Source organism: Propithecus coquereli, unplaced genomic scaffold (assembly GCF_000956105.1).
Source record: "Propithecus coquereli isolate 6110/MARCELLA unplaced genomic scaffold, Pcoq_1.0 Scaffold786, whole genome shotgun sequence".
Taxonomy (NCBI): Eukaryota; Metazoa; Chordata; class Mammalia; order Primates; family Indriidae; genus Propithecus; species Propithecus coquereli.
The window spans coordinates 337,252-348,402 of NW_012154018.1; positions in this window are offsets into that span (position 1 = coordinate 337,252).

The window sequence follows — 11,151 nt, forward strand, 5'->3', positions numbered from 1 at the left end:
AAGTTGCCCCACCAATCCTTACTATTATAATAGACTCTGACCTTTCTCCCTCAACTGTAAATTGCTTAACCTTAATGTTCATCAAAGCCCTAAGTTCTAGAAGAACAGACAAGAGCATCGTGAAAAGAATATTGGCTTGACAGTCAGAGGAGTTGAGTGTGAGACATCACTTACTGGCAAGTGTAACCTTGGACAAGTCACTGTATCTCTTTGAGCTTCTATTCTTTATCTGTAAAATGAAACGGTGAGGCTAGAGGTGTTTCTCAATCCTGGCTGCAGAGGGGAATCACTTGCGGAGCTTTAAAAGTAGAGCTGCTCCTTGGTCCCACGCCTTGAGATTCTGATTCGGTTGGTCTGGAGCCAGGCCTGGGCATGGTGCTTTTCTCAAAACTCCCCAAAGCAATGTTAATGGGCCACAGATGATCTATAAGGTGTCTGAGTTGGCCCCAGCTTTACAATTCTAGGATTCTATATGAGTTAAATAGTCATTTATTTAAAGTGTAAGAAAACATAGGAGGTCGAGGCGGGAGGATTGTTCGAGGTCAGGAGTTCAAGATCAGCCTGAGCAAGAGTGAGACCCCGTCTCTACTAAAAATAGAAAGAAATTATCTGGACAACTAAAAATATATAGAAAAAATTAGCCGGGCATGGTGGCGCATGCCTGTAGTCCCAGCTACTTGGGAGGCTGAGGCAGGAGTATTGTTTGAGCCCAGGAGTTTGAGGTTGCTGTGAGCTAGGCTGATGCCACGGCACTCTTGCCCAGGTGACATAGCAAGACTCTGTCTCCAAAAAAATAAAAAAACAAAAAAATACAGTGTAAGAAAACAAAGTGTCCCAATTTGTCAAATATCTGGTTTAATAAATTGCTGCCCTTTATTTCTTGCAGGTGTCATCAACTTTAAAAAAAAGAAACACAGTGAAATATGAGCAGCCTTATAAGTGAAATCCCCCCATCACAACCTTTTCCTCAGACAAAAACAAATGCTTGTTCCTTGGACTGGGACAGGCACCTTCATGAAACAGAATAATGTTTTGGAAGTTATAGGTACGTGCTGGTTATTTTGTCAGAATAGATAGGCTAAAAATTCTCAGATCTTTGCTCTGAGCTTCCATACTCATGATTCTTTAATGCTTTCCCCCCAAAACACTGTGAGAACGACCCCTTTTTGTATACAGTTCCCCATTATCCTACCCCAGGTTGAAGGAGCTTTTTCTAGGCTTTCTGTGGTGGAGGCAAATGTATAGATGGGACTGGGGTTGACGTTTGAAGAACTGTGTGAGATGCCCTCTGATCTAAGCTTCACATGGGTTGACTTGATTGTCGATACTGCTGTATCCAGAGCACTTTTACGTGCTCTCCTGACCATACCTCCTACTGCCCCCCAGTGTACATAACTCCTCAGCACCCGCTCCCACCCCTACCACCATACGTAGATTAAGATTCTTTCGAGAAGCTTTTAGGCACATGACTTTTTGGCCAAAGAGCAGGAAATCACAGGCAAACACTTCCCTAAATGTCAACACACTGAATGATGTAAGAAATAATGACCCTATCATATTTGGTAAATGACAGACACTGACATGTGGGAACGGGGTGGGGGAGGAAGTGAACCTAAAAGTGCAGAAGTTTAGAATGGAAAAATGATAAATACTTATGAAATAAACGAATAAGTGACCCTGAGGTATTAGTGTCATCTACTTGCCACCATAAGATCTTCATTTTTTGATTTACATTCTCTCTTTCTCTGCCTCATTTTTCCTTTGCCTATTCACCCTCCTTTTAGTTTCTCCTACACTCCCTCTTTTTCCTTTCTCCTTCTAACATTTCCCCCTTTTCTGGGTAATGCCTCCAAACTGTGACAGTATGGTCATCGTGCAGCCGCTACAGAGAGGTCACGGTGGGCTAAGGCACTTTCACAGGAACAATGTCATGTTAGAAAGAAAGATGTTTCGTATGAAAACACTTAAATTCACTTAAAGAAAGCAGCTAAATGTTTGGTTGTTTACAGGATTCCTTAACACTGTGAACTGAAGCAGTGTGTTCTGTTTCTTACCCTCGAACTAGAGCTCTCTGGGTAAATGGAGATGTGCCATTTTGAGCTGTTAGTTTTCCCAGCAGAATTCTTCTCAAACTTCCATGCAGAAAGATCAGATCTAATCTGCTAAAATGAAATGGTTTTCAACTTTGAGCATGCATCACAATCACCTGGAGGGTTTATTAAAACACAGATCACTGGTCCCCATTGTGGAGTTTGAGAAGGTCTGCGGTAGAACACGAGAATCTACATTTCTAGCAACTTCCCAGGTGATCCTGATACTGCTAGTCTGGAGACCACACTCTGAGTAATAAGGTCCTAAACTCTTATCAGTAGTTCTTTGTCCTCTGGGGAATGGGATTAAGAGGTTAGGGAGAAAGGATTTTTATTAACTTCTGCAGTACTTAAATTTGTAAAACAGGGCTAGGCATGGTGGTGCACACCTATAATCCCAGCACTCTGGGAGGCCAAGGTGGGAGGATTACTTGAGGCCAGGAGTTCGAGACCAGCCTGGGCAATGTAGCCAGACCCTATATCTCTACAAAAAATTAAGAAAAATTAGCTGGGTGTGGTGGCACACAACTGTAGTCCCAACTACTTGAGAGGCTGAGACAGGAGGACCACTTGAGCCCAGGAGGCTGCAGTGAGCCTCTGCACTCCACTTCACTCTAGCCTGGGCAACAGAGCAAGACCCTGTCTCAAAAAAAATTTGTACAACAAATGGATTGTTTTTGTAATAATAATTCTTAAATGAATGTAGATCATTACAAAATCGAATAATTTAAAAACAGATAAAATCAAAAGGAAACACCCTTTCCCCAGTCTCACTCCCCAAAGTAACAACTGTTAAGAGCCTCTTGTTTTATGCTCTCAGGAAAAAAACTGTGCATGTACCAGCATATATGTTTATATTCTTTTTTTTAATTATACAAATGTGAACATGCTCTTCATATTATTTAGTGACTTGATTTTCTCACTTGGTGCCGTATCTTGAAGATATTTCTTATAAGTCATACAGTTTTACCTCATTCTTTTAAATGGAAGCATAATGTTTAACTGTGTGACCTTACCATAATTTATAAAAATAAAAATATTCTTCAGCCCCTCTTCCCGGAACAAATCCCTACATCTATCTGCAGCATCACCATGTGGTTAGCATAGGGATTGCATCACAGAACATCATTTTTATAGGGAATTTTAATAAACCATTTGGACTTACGTCATTGTTTTGGAAATTGGAAATGTGCCACAAGATAAGCATTGCTGGTGTGGCCAGAACAAAATAACTTCTAGCAGTTGTGATGCTGAACTAGTTTTTTGAAACCCATTCAGCCATCAGATTATTATTCAACCTTAGGAAAGTCACTTCGTCGCCTCTGTACATCTGATCCCTCTCTTCACATACAAATTAAGATACACATCTCCCCAATTTGGAGGAGACAGGGACGTAATCAGCTGATGGCAAGAAGTTGCTTCTTAGAAGAGGGCCAAGTTAAAACACTAGTTGGTCTCTTGTGTTTACGTGTTTTATCATTTACAGAGGGGCACCATAGTATAGTATAATGGTTAAGAGCCCAGGTAGGCTCTGGCATTAAACTACTTGGATTTGATTCTTGCCTCTGCCACTTACTAGCTGTGTGACCTCTGGGCCTCCATTTCCTCATCCATAAAATGGAGATGATAATAGTAGTACCTTCCACATAGGGTTGCAGTAAGGATTAAACGAGTTACATGGAAAATGCTGACATGTAGTAAGCACTCAATAAATATTACCAATTGCTGTTATTAGTACTAATAATTGTGGTGTTCCCTTCTCTCCCTGGTGGTGTGACATAAACCTCAGGGAGTTCTCAATGGTGCTCACTGAACAAGGGAGCCAATTGACCTGAAAGCCGTTCCTACCCTTCATATTTTATAATTTTTTATATAAATATAATACATGTTCAATGAATAACATGTATAAAACATTGCTAAGCACAAAGAAGAAAAAATAACCTGTAGTCCTACTTCTGGCTAGCACATTCCTTCTTCTACCTCCTTCCCACCAGGCTGGCTCCTGCTCCTCCTTCAGGTGACATGACTTTCTCCAAAGAAATCCCCCTTAAACAGCTAAGGCTGAATTTGAGGGATTTGCCTATATGCTGCCCTAATATCCTGGACTGCCTTCATGTAATTGTCTGTTCATTGACCCAGATCCTGTAGTAGCTGTGAACTTCTTTAGGACAGAAAAAGTGGCCATTTTTTTTCACCAATCTCTTCTCATAGGAAGTGCTCAGTGAATGTTTATTGAACTAATGAATGAGCAGAAGACATAACAATAGGTTCTGGCTTTTGGAGATCATATGACCTAAGTACTGAGCTGGTGGAATGATCTTCTCAGCCTATTTCCCAGGTTTTTTCCCATGTGTGTCACATCAGGAAAAGTGGCAGGATATATGCCTTTTTTCCACTTGACTAGCCAGTTGACGTGGGAAAACTTCTGACTTCCACCTCGACCACTTTTTCCTGGCTTATGTGTCTGCCTTTATCTCTCTCTTTCTTTCTTTTTGAGCCTTTCTTCGTTCTTTGTGTATGTGTGTGTTTCTCCTATGCTGTTTCTCTCTCTCTCTCTCTCTCTCTCTCTCTCACACACACACACACACACACACACACACACACACACACACACACACTTGTAGGCCAGCTTTACTTATCTTTCCACTGTAATCTCCATATTCTCTTTCAATTCAATAAATCATGAAGGAGAATGAACCTAGGACATTATGATCTGCCAAACTGTGAAATGATGCATTGCTTAGGAAAAATGTCATATTTTTCTCTTCCTTTGCAGTAGGGGTTTGGAGGAGAGAGTTCAGATTCAGAAATTCTTACCTCCCCCTTTATGACACTATTGATGATGACAATAACCTACTTTGCTTAATGTGACTGAAAATGCTGCAGCCAGCTCTTTGGCATAAGATGGCAGCCACTTGTTTCAGACTCTTGTTATGGAATGATGGACATTTTAAAATCAGAAGAGTCCTTGTCTGCTTCAACCCCTTCATTCTGCCCATAGAGATCAAGTTACTTGTCCAAGTAGGCAGCAGAGTTGGGAATAGAACTCTTACCTTTGTATTTCTTGTCTAGTGCTCTATTCTCAGTTGGCTCAAACACTGTGCTCTAAAAGGCCCCCCTTCATTAAAGTTTCATGTCAGTGAGAAAGGCCATGAAAACACTGAAGGCCCTGTTCGGTTCTGGTACAGAATTTATTAGATGGAGACCTTAGCACTCTTATGAATTGAAATGTGTAAGTTTCCTAGCAACTTCACTCTTCCAGATGTTATTTATTCCCTTTTCCGGCTGACTGTTGACATAAGTATTTGCTGGCTTTACAATGAGTTTTAAGGAAGGCAGTCCATCCAGCCAATCCCTTCATTAGGGATTTAATAAAAGTCAACAAAAATAAGTACATCATGTTGCACATCTTAAATGTATACAATCTTTATTTGTCAATTATGCCTCAATAAAACTGCAAAAAGAATATCTTTCTTCTTTTGAGAAATCTACTAATATATTATGATATCATACTGTGTTTTAAGGTACACATCATCAACTAATTTCCCCATGTCAATTTCCCGTTTATAGGATTTATTTTACCCTCTAATTCAGGGGTTCTTAGTCTCGGGTCCAAGAGTAGAATTTAGGGCTTTATAAACATATGGGGGGAAAATCTCCATCTTTATACTCACAACCTCTAACTGAAACTTAGCAGTTCCTTTAGTTATTAAAGTACACAATAAACCACAATAATATTTTCAGTAATTGTGATTTGCTAACAGCAGAAATTGCAGATATAGTTTTTTACATAATAGACCTGAGGCAGAGATCTTAAAATATTGTTCATATTCATCACTATGATGGAATTTTGAGAGTTATTAGATACCCTATTAAGTATTGTCATTGAATATATTAATAAAAAAGCATCTCTCTCACTCTTTCTCTCTCTCTCTTTCTCACACACACACACAAGAAAAATAAATACAGCTCACTTGATTCCATTCCTTTCTAGACCTTATTTTCCAGTCCTTTCTCCTCAGACACAGTGAAGACACCATGAGACCCACAGGGTGGCTTCCAGGGACAGGGACACCCACTTCAAGTCATCCAGATAAAACCCAACTGATGGATCTCACAGGCCCTACTGAGGCTTCACCACAGCTTCAGCATAATACCACATCTCGCACAGCACTTGTACCTAACAGCCACTCACTCTCCTTAGCATAAAAATCAGGGGAGCTGGTTTCTGATCCCGCTTTGACTACTACTCACTCTGCCACCTGTTCAGCCCACTTGATCTCTTTGGAACACACTTTTCTTCACTGTCTAAGAATTTGAACTACATCGGTGTTTCTCAAAGTGTGTTCCATGGACTTCTTGGGTTCAGGAGCGGTATTTCGGAGGGGGTGAGGAACAGATCAGGTGGGCAGGACACCCCACATTTCACCCAACAACAATCAGAATGGCTCCAGTTTTCTCTCTTTTAGATAATGGGTTTTTGTGTGAAATTTCATTTGAATGAAGAGTTCTGTGGCTAAAAAATTATAAGAAACACTGTATTAGGAAATCACCTGTTGGCCTATAGAGACATAAAAGATTTCAGGAGTTTTTCAGGGCTTTGCCTTGAAGGAATATGCGAATGTGTTAGTTCACAGATCAAAAGCTGCCTCGCCTCAGGAGGGTATCTCATTGATTGGGAACATTTTGCATGGCTACGCCCATCTCTCAGATCTGCAGGCCTGCCTGATGCCTCCATAGGACAAGGCTTGGTGTGTGGTCACAGGTAGAGAACTGATCAAAGAATGCCCACCTGACAGTCACCTGAAGATAGAGACAATTGGCCTAAGGGACAGTTCCTGCTTCACTCCTGATCACTTTTCTCAATCCACAAGAAACTAGATAAAGAAATATAGAGGCTCTATATTTCTGTTTAGCCTTTCTGCTAAGTGATAATTTTATCTTAGGACTTAGAAGTTTATCTTAGAAAAGTTTTGTAACTGTTTGCTAATGTACATAGAGTTAATTAAGGGATCTCTAGAAGCTTTGGGGGAGACTTAAAACCTAAACGAACTGTTATTATGTAAATCTGTTACCACTGGCAACCAATTGCTGCACCAATAAATACTGATGCAGGACTTCACTCGTGGCCTCACACACAGGAATGCTGGAGGTCCCCTGACTCCCCCATCTTTAAAACTATACTTTCGTCTCTGTGTCTCTTTATTATTTCTCTATTTTTTATTTCTATTATTTCCATATCTCTTGTGATGACTCTGCCAAAGGACCCATTTTTTCTGGGAGCGTAGCTAACTCCCCACAGTCACCAAGCTCATTTCCAGCTGTAACAGTCTAAAATCCTAGGTTCTCTCTGGATTTCTAATATGGGCTTGTTTTACAAGGAAAGATTCTGGTGTATTTGGCTCTGACAACAGCAGCTCACATGAGAACACCTGAAGAACACATCCATGGCAGGCCTCTAGGAAGCTGATGACACCCAAAGAGTAATAATAACTAGGACTTACTATATGCCAGGGACTGTCGTAAGCCTTTTACATATATTACTTCATGTAATCCTCACAACAACTCTATGAGATGGGTATTATCATCTCTGTTTTACAGATGAGGGAATAGAAGCCCAGAAAGGTTAAATAACTTGCCAATGGGTTGGTCTGAGTGCAGTGGTGTTTACAACTAATTGATCACAACCAGTTATGGATTCCTTTGTTCCTTCTCCACTCCCACTGCTCCACTTGACCAGCCTTAAAAAAAAAAATAACTTGCCAATGGTAACATGTCTAGTAAGTGGTAGAGCCAAGCCAGATTTCAAACCCTGGTAGTCTAGTTCTAGTGTCTCTGTTCCTAACCACGACACTATTTTGCAAATTCTCTAGGACCATAATGTGTTTCTCTCTCTCTCTCTCTCTCTCTCTCTCTCTCTCTCTCTCTCTCTCTCTCTCTCCTCTTTTTTTGAGACAAGGTCTTAACTCTGTCAGCCAGGCTGGAGTACAGTGGCACAATCATAGCTCACTGTACCCTCAAACTCCTGGGCTTAATAATCTTCCTGCCTCAATTCCCAAGTATAGATGCTATTTCTAATCCCTGAAAATCCATCTGCCAATTAAACATACACATTCAAATAGTTCACTGACAGCTCAAATTTAATATATCCTAAACTAAACTCATCATTTCTCTTCTTTCCCAAGCCAAGTGTCCCTCCCAATTTTTTTTGGTCTGCATCACTCTCCCAGTCACCCAGACTAGAAATTTTGACATTACCTTTAATCTAGTTCCTCCATACCCTAAACTAGCCACTCATCAATTTCTGTTGATTTTTTTCTTTTTTATTATTTCTCTTGAGTGCATCCTTAGCACTCTATTTCCACCTTAGACCAGGCCTTCTAGCTGATCTCCTCGATTCTGATCCATTTATACACCAAAGTCACATTTATCTTTCTCAAATATTGCTTTTACCACATCTTCCTCCTACTCAAAATCTTTCAATAGCTCTCCCTTTTTTACTATATTAAGATGTTTCTGCTTGGCTTTTAAGGCCTTCGCAATCTGGTTCTTTTCTACCAAGCCAATCTTATTTTCACATTACACGTTGCCTGCTCTAACTTGGCTTGTCTCCTTATTGCTGCATAAGTTTTCATTCACATTACATCTGTGGCAGGCATGGCTTGTTGCCTACCAGTCATTCCCCCTACTTCCTTAGTAACCAGAAGCTTGATTATGTTACAGGTGACAATATGCTAAGCCCCAAGAGGTGAATCACAGTTTTTCTTTTTCTTTCTTTCTTTCTTTCTTTCTTTCTTTCTTTCTTTTTTTTTTTTTAGAGACAGGATCTTGCTCTGTCACCCAGGCTGGAGTGCAGTGGCCTGATTGCAGCTGACTGTAACCTTGAACTCCTGGGCTCAAGTGATCCCTCTGACTCAGCCTCTCAAGTAGCTGGGACTACAGGCATGCACCACCATGCCAGCCTAATTTTTCGAATTTTTTTTGTAGAGACAGGGTCTTGCTATGTCGCCCAGGCTGGTCTTGAACTCCTGGCCTCAAGCGATCCTCCTGCCTCAGCCTCCCCAGTTGTTGGAACTACAGGTGTGAGCCACTGTGCCCAGCCCACAATTGTTTTAAGCCAGTCACACAAACTTTTTCAAGTGATGGATATAGAGGTGACTAGGTAACTTAGCTGTGGCTAATGAGACATGAGGAAGACTCTGAGGGAGATTCTGGGAAAGATTTTTCCTCTCTGAAAAAGAGATAAATGTAGAAAAGAGCTACATCAATCTCTTGTTTAACATACTAGAGTTAGGTTGTGATGCTTGGTGTGTGGCAGCCATCTTGGAACCATGAGGGGAGACATCACTATTGCATTGAGGATGTCACAGCAAAAAGACAAAAATATTGATGATATTGTTGAGTTGCTACACAAACCCTAGGACTGCCCACCTCCCAATTTCTTGTGAAGTGATGCTATGAACTGAATGTTTGTGTCTTCGCAAAATTTTTATGTTGAAGCCCAATCCACAGTGATGGTATTTGGAGGTGGGGCTTTTGGGAGGTAATTAGCTTTGGACAAGGTCCTGAGGGTAGAGCCCACAGGATGGGATTAGCATCCTTATAAGAAGAGGTAGAGACCATAGCTCTCTTTCTCTCCACCATGTGAGGACGAAGCAAGAAGGCAGCTGTCTGCAAACCAGGAAGGGTGCCCTCACCAGGCACCAAATGTGCTGGCACCTTGATCTTAGACTTCCAGCCTCCAGAGCTCTGAGAAATAGATTGTTGCTTAAACCACACAGTCTATGGTATTTTGTTATAGGAGCCAAAGCAGACTAAGATGAGTGGGATAATAAAGGTCCGTATAAGTTTAAGTTATTATTAGTTGGGGAATTTTGTTACTTGCATTTGAAGTCATATGAACTAATGTAATACTCTGCATTCATAAAGCTACCCATTTGTTCCACCATCAATTTAAATCCTGAAACGTTTTCAAAATGCTGTTCAAACCCTACCTACTGGCAAATCTTTCCGTGATGACTGTAGACCTCACCAACCTTATCTGCTGAACTTCTGAACTAGCATTTAACAGTTGTCTTGCGGCTTAGTACTTCATTACAATGAGCTTTTTTTTTTTTTTCGGCAGAGTCTCTCGCTCTGTTGCCCAGGCTAGAGTGCCACGGCATCAGCCTAGCTCACAGCAACCTCAAACTCCTGGGCTCAAGCGATCCTCCTGCCTCAGCCTCCCGAGTAGCTGGGACTACAGGCATGCACCACCATGCCCGGCTTATTTTTTCTATATATTTTTAGTTGTCTGGCTAATTTCTTTCTATTTTTAGCACAGACGGGGTCTCGCTCTTGCTCAGGCTGATCTTGAACTCCTGACCTCGAGTGATCCTCCTGCCTCGGCGTCCCAGAGTGCTAAGATTACAGGCATGAGCCACCACGCCCGGCCGTTACAATGAATTTTTATATAACTTTTCACTCTGGCTTCTCCCAGGTTCATTTAACTCTCCAACAAGACTAAGTTCCTTGAGGACCATGCCTTCTAATAATACTACTGTAGTTTATTTATCCTAGCATTGTGCTGCACAGATAGTACTTCCTCGACTTTCCTTGTCTGAGGAATAATGGTGGCAGTTGCTGTTGGAACTTTGAGTGCCTCCTCTCACAATAAAGTCACCTTTTACTCTAGGATAAGTAATTCAAAGTCCAAAGTAAACAGGTGACATTTTATGAGCTCAAAGGGTTTAAGAGATTTGGCAAGCTGTTAAATAGTATCGAACCCTCAAATCTACACTGGTAACATATAAATCAGTGTTTCTCAAAAATGGTTGCACAATACACCTGGGGAATATTTTTAAATGCACAGATGCCAGGATGGCACCCCGAGAGATTCTGACTTAATTAATACAAGGGGTGGTCTAGATATCAGAATTTTAAGAGGCCTCCAGATGATTCCAAAGTACAGCCAGTGTTGAGACCCAGTGCTATAGATCATCATGTTGAATTCCTAAGAAAGGGCTCTTAAACTCTGGTGTCCATGAAACATCACCTGTAGTTTACATAAAATGATGATTTC